The 8,747-nt window shown below is 35.5% G+C and overlaps 1 protein-coding gene across 6 annotated transcripts in view; it reads right to left on the bottom strand.

Moving 5' to 3' along the window:
* The window catches only part of LOC106872923 (G protein-coupled receptor dmsr-1-like), a 477,534-nt gene that overhangs the window by 39,344 nt on the left and 429,443 nt on the right, over positions 1-8,747 (bottom strand). The window lies entirely within an intron of this gene.

Raw genomic sequence — 8,747 nt, forward strand, 5'->3', positions numbered from 1 at the left:
TATATTAGTCAATAATGCATAATAAAAATGCTATTACATACATTTACATTATTGCGTAATCACGCCATTTAATCTCGCAATATTGAACATTTTGCTAGCCTAATCAAACTTTTATTTTGCAACTAAAATATCAAATAGTCTGATAAAAGGGGTTGATTGCGTACTAATATAAAGTGCAGCAAAATTTGAGTTGCCTCTTCATGTTCCGTTGATGCATATATGTATATATATATATATATATATATATATATATATATATATATATATATATATGCTCTCGATATTCGGTGAGAGATAGCCAAAATATATGTATCTAAATTAACAGCACTAAAAATAATAGGCTAGTATTGAGAAGATGGAGAGCGAGGTTCCTTAATAGAGCGATTTCAGCAAATTTCATATTAAGTCGCAAAAGTTCACGGATCTTTTAACATGGATCAATTGTTCACCTTATTTTTCCTGTTCTCAGTACACGAAATGTGTTCGAAATATCGAGTTTATTCACTTTGTTTTAGAAACAACGAAATCCTAAATCTATTATAGTTAGCGTTTTAGGGAAAGCGAAATACTACATTAGTTTCGCTCTGTGTTAGAAACAGAACATCTTTAAATTATCAGTGTCATAACTATTTGATATTACAACTGATTGACTTGATCTTATATATTGCTTCAGAGTCAAGGTCTGAAATTCATTTATTTCAGTTTCACTTCACTAACCAGAAGACTCTAATCAAGGAAGTTATTATACACTAATCCACGTTTCTTAAGTACTGACAGATGCTGAGTATGATAGATAGCACATGAAAAATCTGGACTGTGAAAATTTACTGAGTGATTCATAATGATATGGTGACATAAGACATCATTGATGCATTTAACCCACTAAAATTCTTAACATTTTATCTTTAAAAATATTTATAGTGCCCATTTTGTATTTCTAAATGAAATGGAGATATTTGAAAGTCTAAAATCAATAACAAAACGACACATGACCAAAATTTGTCACTGACATATATGTACCGGACCATTAGCGGCAACCCCATGGCAATTCAAATGTTTCATTTTAACTCTGAAAGAAATTCACCTAAGTTAAAATTGTTCACAAATAATTATGAGCCCAAAATTAAAATAACACACACACACACACATATATATATATATATATATATATATATATATATATATATATATATATATATATATATAATATACATACAATATAACATATATATACATCTACACACGAAGGTACCACGTGAGCACGTACATCGCTAAAAATAGAAGTAAAAATTACTTCTGTAAAAATACAGAATAGTCATAAATCTAATACAGGCATGGTAGGAAAAAGATTCCAGTGAACATTAAACTTTTCTTACCTCTGCTAGACCAGCACAAGCAATACTGGTCAACCTGGAGCCAGTTTCGAAATTAGTGCCAAATAGGTGTCTGTTTGTTTCTCATCAGCCAAAATCTCTCAGCTTACTACTACTAAACTTTTTCCCCACCGTGCCCGCATAAATTCGTTTGAAGTGATCCAACACTATTTAACCAAACGAAATGAGTGAAATTATTTATAAATAACTATAAGAAGGAATGGTATTATTAAAATACCATCACGTGCTTGTGCTCATCCAGCACAGGTAAGACGTTTTTAATGTTCACTGAAAATATTTTTCATTACCATGTCTGTAATAGATTTGTGAGTATTCTGTGGTAGACAAGTACTTATGACTTCGGTTTTTAGTGATGTAGGTGCTCACGTGGTGACTTCGTGTATGTATATATATATAGCGAGAGAGAGAGAGAGAGAGAGAGAGAGAGAGAGAGAGAGAGAGAGAGAGGGAGGGACACAGAGAGAGAGAGAGAGAGAGGGAGGGACACAGAGAGAGAGAGAGAGAGAGAAAAATAAATGTAGTGGTCAGCGATCTATGCATATATTTTATTAATTTGCTTGTACGGTTTGATAAACTTGCTTGCCACACGTGATGATATTTTGATAATACCATCCCTTCATATATATCGATACATTAAGACCCGCCTGCTAATATCTCCCCTTTTTCCTAGATCTCCTGTCTGACCACCTCTCTCTGGCATTCGTCATGATTATTTTCTCTCTCTGCTTATTTCTGTGTTCCTTTCTTTTGAAGAGCGTAGGCTCGAAACGTAAAAGACTTTCTCACTTCCCGAGCGTTAAACTAATACATCTGTTTGTTGTTTACACACCCGTCTTCATCCTTCGTTCTGTTTCTTTTTTTCTAAATTCCCACTATACATACACACACACACACACACACACACATACATATATATGTGTATATATATATATATATATATATATATATATATATATATATATATATATATACAACTGCATAAGATAAATGTAGTATATATGTAATTTGCAGCTGAACTTTATTCCCGTTCTCGACATTAAGCAAACTGAATCATTGTATGATTGTAGACAGGTAAGATCACATGATAGCATTACACAAGTCTCAGAATTAACGCAAGTGATCGGTACATAAAAATAACTGTTGACTGGTTCATTAAATTTGTGTTTATTTGGTTCATGTTTATTAATTAAGAAGACCTGAACATACACAGCTATATATTAAGGAAGAAGCCATTTCAAGATATTACGTAGTGTATTCCGATCGGGTTACACAGGCACTAATCTGTCATCTTTGCCAATTTAAATGAAATGGAGTAGTAACTGGACAGTTGGAAACCTATGAACAACGACGAAGTTATGAGGATTAAAATTAAAAAGATAATGTAGGGCAGAATTTACTTCTATCATCTATTTATTCATACTGGAAATTATGGCTTCATGAATTATTAATGATTATTTCTATATCAGCTCTGTCCACTCTAGCAACCCTGGCATCACATTATTTCTGGTTCGAATTCAACATAAAAACTTTCCTACTAAAGAGGCAATCGTAAAAGAAATGTTTAAAGCTTGAGCATTACTCTAGTCACACAGAGGGTTATTCTTCACATAACCCTACGCATGAACGGATATGATTATATAAGGTGGTTCTTCACAGAGACGAGTAGCTGATTAAGTATCAGCAGTCAATTCTTCTGGAATAATCCAGAATATGAAACAACCGATGGCAATATTCTTGCCTGTATTAACAATATATGAATATATATATAATTCAGCCTACATCTATATCGAGTACACTTTTTATTCATGATCCTTCTTGTGTATGATATATGAGTGCATGTGTGTGTGTATGTGCTGCGCTTTGTGTTGTACTTCTGTAACTTACTAAGCCTATACATATACAGACGCACACAAATATACATTTAGACATACATATGTACCCCCACACACATACGTGTGTGTATTGTGAACCACTTTCCTTTTAATTTCAAAGATTTATTAACGTTTTCGCGTATTCGCATACCAAATTTTTAGTTTGCCTGGAGCAATGTTACCAATGTTTTTTTAGGTTACATCAGCCTCATCTTCATAATGTGCAGTTATTTTATATTCGGTGTTGCTTGTTTCATAACAGGTACCCTATATTTACAGATTTTCCTACCAAACTTTAGCCATTTTATACATAAATCACCACTTAAATTCTAGAATAATCCAGATATAAAACTACCAGTAACAATCCTCTTAGATATGTTAGAAATATAAAAAGATAAAACTTTTTTTCTGACTGCTATATACTCATAGAGATGGTTTACTGGATTCTGTGGAGTATATGTTTCCTTCTGGATGGGACATCAGTCCGTCACAGGAAGATACGTTTTTGCCAGTTGAGTGAAGTAGAGCAACATGAAATGAAGTATTTTCCTCAGGGACATAATGCATCGAATCATAAGTCCCACACCCGAACCACTAAACCACGCACCTTTACTATTAGGAATATACGCCTATATATACTACTATCTATATCTACTTCAGGTGCTCTTTTTTATTCGTGTAAATTCTGTTCTATTTTACATAGCGTGTGATTGGAGGCGCAATGGCCCAGTTGTTAGGGAAGCGGACTCGCGGTCATAGGATCGTGGTTTCGATTCCCAGAGTGTTTATTGAGCGAAAACACATAAAGCTCCACGAGGCTCCGGCAGGGGATGGTGGCGAACCCTGCTGTACTCTTTCACCGCAACTTTCTCTCACTCTTTCTTCCTGTTTCTGTTGTGCCTGTAATTCAAAGGGTCAGCCTTGTCACAATGTGTCACGCTGAATATCCTCGGAAACTACGTTAAGGGTACACGTGTCTGTGGAGTGCTCAGCCACTTGCACGTTAATTTCACGAGCAGGCTGTTCCGTTGATCGGATCAACCAGAACACTCGACGTCGTAAGCGACGGAGTGCCAACAACAAGTGTGTGCTTGTTTGTCTGCGTGTATGCGTGTGTGTGTATGCGCGCGTGCGTTGTGTGTGTATGTGCGTGTCGCCATGTAAACTGTTTAGTTGTCAACATAATTTCATTCCCGAGGAATTGGCTAACGCCAGAGCTGCCGTGGAAGACGCTTGATGTCCATTCTAATGAAATTTAACTCGAAGCCATGAAGTTCGCAACACCTACACCCACCTACATACACTGTATAAGAATGTTTGATATACATGGTCTACAACTTATAACAAAAATCATTCGAAGTGACTGTAATAAATATTTTTACAGCTACTAAATTTTAATTCAAATATGAAAGTAATTAAAACGTTATTAACAAAAAGAAAGCCGAGGCGGCAATGATGTATCAACTTACAATGCAAATAATGAAAGCTGATAAGAGTGACGTATAGTATAGCAGACGAAGCGTTTTCCATGTTCTATACTATGGAAAATTACGCGTCTTGCGACTGAAATGGTTAGACATTTGACACAGTGTTCGCTTGTAAATTTAGAATGCTTCTGTCCTGAATAACATAACTTGTAGAATATACTTTTATCGAATAGATTTTAAAGTAATCTTTCTCAAAATTACTTACAAGCATTATTCATTAAATGCACTTATCTTGTTGCACTTAACAAAGAAACAATCATTTTACCCCTTCCTTTCTTATCACGGACAACGCTCTGTTAAAAGCATCAATGTTACTGTAAATGCAAGACATCAATCAAAACACACTGATGGTTTCTCCTTATGATCTCGTATAAATAACATTGTAATTTCTGCGTTCCACAACCTAGTCTTCTATAAAGAGCCAGAAATACGTCAGGCCTGAACAGCTCTGCAATTGGACATGTAGCACATCAAGCGCTTTGCAAGCCATGAATGTGTCCTGGGAATATACACATAATTCTCAAAATGGATTTATCATGTACGTCTGAGACATGAATTTAGAATTAGAATTATGCTACTGTTGTATATTTAGAATAAACTTCTTAAGTCTGCAAACAACTTTGGAAACATTGTTATTCATTAATTCCGAAATATTGCTTGGACCGTGGTCTGCCGTAATGTAGTAGATTTACGCACACGCACACATACATACACAGACTAGTAGTAGTAGTAGTAGTAGTAGTAGTAGTAGTAGTAGTAGTAGTAGTAGTAGTAGTAGTAGTAGTAGCAGTAGCAGCAGGGGCAGCAGCAGTAGCAGCAGGGGCAGCAGCAGTAGCAGCAGCAGCAGAACTACTACTACTACTACTACTACTAGTAGTAGTAGTAGTAGTAGTAGTAGTAGTAGTAGTAGTAGTAGTAGTGGGTTTGTGTGGTTTTGGTATTGTTGTTGTTACTGGTCTGACCGAGCTGAGCTATGATTTATGACATTCCGGCCGTGATCATAAAGCCTTTACGTATGTGCAGAGGACCACGACCATATTATCCAATATGTCCTTTTTTTAAGAAAGCAGGTCGTGATTTTTAACAAGATCAAGCTGTTATTTCTGTCTAATTTTTCTTCTTCGTAAGTCGAACCACCATCCAGAAGCCTTTACGTCTTCATTGCCTCATTTAGTAATTAGTATCTGCCATTGTAGTCGTCATTTAACCGAATATTTTTCTGGATCTGGCTGGTCTATGATTACATAGGTTCAAACCTTGCCTTGTCAGATAAGGCACTATCCAACGGTACGCTAAATATTTAAGAAGAAAATGCAGACGATTTTAGTAACATAGAATCTCTCTCGTTGGAGCTTTGTTGTGGCTGACAATGTTGGTATTCTTCCGGTTACTAACGCTGTTACAATGCAGTTATGATTGTGACGAGCTTTCATCGACAATGCTGCTAGCTTTAAGCGCAAATCAGTACTGGCTGCACAGCAATGACAATTCCGTTCTGATCTCATAAGTGGAAAGGCCTAAAGTATGCAATAAATATAAAACTCTGATATATGAATACACATACAAATACACCAGTCGTACGTTAATCTTGTTGTTTCATATATTTATATATAGTGTTGGTTAATGATAGATCCACTCTAATTGATTTCACTGGAATGCTCTTATGAAGGAAGCATAACTCTATGGCTTGCAATGGGTGAATTGAATACAAGGCTTTGCTCTGAAGTAGTTTGTTTCACACTAACATACGTCAGAGTTCGCTCAATTGATACGTACTCTGGTCAGGTGTTTTAGGCTAATAAACTGGCTGTACGTATGTGTGTGTGTATGTGTGCGTGTGTGTATGTGTGCGTGTGTGTATGTGTGTGTGTATGTGTGTGTGTGTGTGTGCGTGTGTGTGTGTGTGTGTGTACAAATATACACGTACATATTTGTATATATGTACAGTAGAAAGCAAGAATGAACAAGTAAAAAGCTGGCATCACTTTAGAGTATGGAGTTTATGAATTTAAGCACAATGACTGAGGTGTTGCACTCATGGCACTCCGTCGGTTACGACGTCGAGGGTTCCAGTTGATCTAATCAACGGAACAGCTTGCTCGTTAAATTAACGTGCAAGTGGCTGACCGCTCCACAGACACGTGTACCCTTAAAGTGAGAGAAAGTTGTGGTGAAATAGTACAGCAGGGTTCACCACCACTCATCTGCTGGAGCCTCTTGGAGCTTTAGCTGTTTTCGCTCAATAAATATTCACGACTCCGAGTCTGGGAATCGAAAACGCTACGACCGCGTGCCTGCTGCCCTAACCACTAGGCCACTGCGCCTCCACGGTGTTACAATAAATTTGTTGGAATAGAATGTATCGTAAGAAATTAATGACTAAAAGGCGTAAGTTAGTGTACAGAAAGCCTCTTATAGTGGTTTTCAGAATAGATGCATTTGGTAAAATTCTCAACGAACGAAGATAATATATCCATATCGTAGCGGACTATTCCATCTTCAGAAAGAAAAAGTGATGCAGGTCTTTATTAGAGTATTTTAGTAGTAAATAGTTCCATCGTTGAAGAGAGTGTGAGGTAGATGAGGTACACCATTAGTGGCAGGCTCGCGTGAAGTATAAAGGATAGTGAAAAAGGTAACACAGGGGTCTTGAATGTTTGAAGGTAGATGCAGACTAAGTCATATAGCAAGTGATAGTTTCTAAGAATTTGAAGAAAGCTGACATTTGTAGAGAAGAAGAGGTTCAGGGTACGACGAAGATCATATGTATAATAGCAAAAACCGCATTTACAATATTAATGTCCAGTGTGGCAAATGTATTAGCATTATCAAACGGTCAACGGTGGGATGGTGGGTAGGGTTTAAGGGCTGTAGAAAAGAAAGAAAACATCGCCTGGCACTAGCAGTTTAGTGTTGTGATTCAAGAACTGTGTGGGGAAGGAATGGGTCGTACAAGTTATCAGTAGGAGAAACTATAGAGTAGAGAAAAGAATAAAATCAAGGTTGATACCAACAAGCTAATATATGGTTCTAACTACTATAAACAAGTAGTATTTACATTGTAAGTTAAGTGAAATTAAAGAATATATTAAGTTGACGCTAGCTTAAAATAAAGTGATGTGTTACATAGTAAAGGGAAATATAATGAAATAAATAAATCAGTCCAATTTAAATAATATTTCATTTAAATAAATAATATTTAAATTCTTAGTTGCGTGAAAAAGGAAAATATATTAAGTAGTCGCTTGATGAATGATCAAGTGACGTATAACAAGTTAAACAAATAAAATGAGAGAAAATAAAGTAAATGAAGTATTCCAATTTCAGGTAAGAAAGTGATATAAGCATATGCAGTATATCTAAGTTGGGTAAGTGAGAATAAGTTGCAAGAAAATTCGTATTACTGTATTTATATTCGAGGTAAAATCGAAAGGTCTGCAAGAAATGACAAAATTGTTTATGTGTCTGTATGTATCTGCTCAATGATAAACTACTTCTAGCTATTCGTTGTTATGTAGTTCAAATGCCATTGTTTGCTTTTGTCAGTTCAAGTCGAAGTTTTCTGTGGTAAATCAAATTGAGCACTTATATTATATACCCATTACATGACGTCATTAAATGAAATTTTACCTGAACACTTTCTCTCTCTCTCCTCTCTCTCTCTCCTCTCTCTCTCTCTCTCTTTCTGTATATATATATATATATATATATATATATATATATATATATATATATATATGCACAGAGTTTTGAATGGATACCTGTGTACTAGATTTATTTTTATGGAGACAACTATATAAAAAGTCAAACAAGGGATATATCATTTCCCGCTGCGCCCAAGACATCAATACGTGCATGTACCTAATGTAATCAGAGAATGTCTAGATATACACACTATCAATAGTTTTATTCTTTCATGAGAGATTATTTAGACACCCTTTCATACATTAAATGCTATAGCAATCCACATATGATAATAAACAAGAATGAAAAAC

Source organism: Octopus bimaculoides, chromosome 6 (assembly GCF_046866305.1).
Source record: "Octopus bimaculoides isolate indiv1 chromosome 6, ASM4686630v1, whole genome shotgun sequence".
Taxonomy (NCBI): Eukaryota; Metazoa; Mollusca; class Cephalopoda; order Octopoda; family Octopodidae; genus Octopus; species Octopus bimaculoides.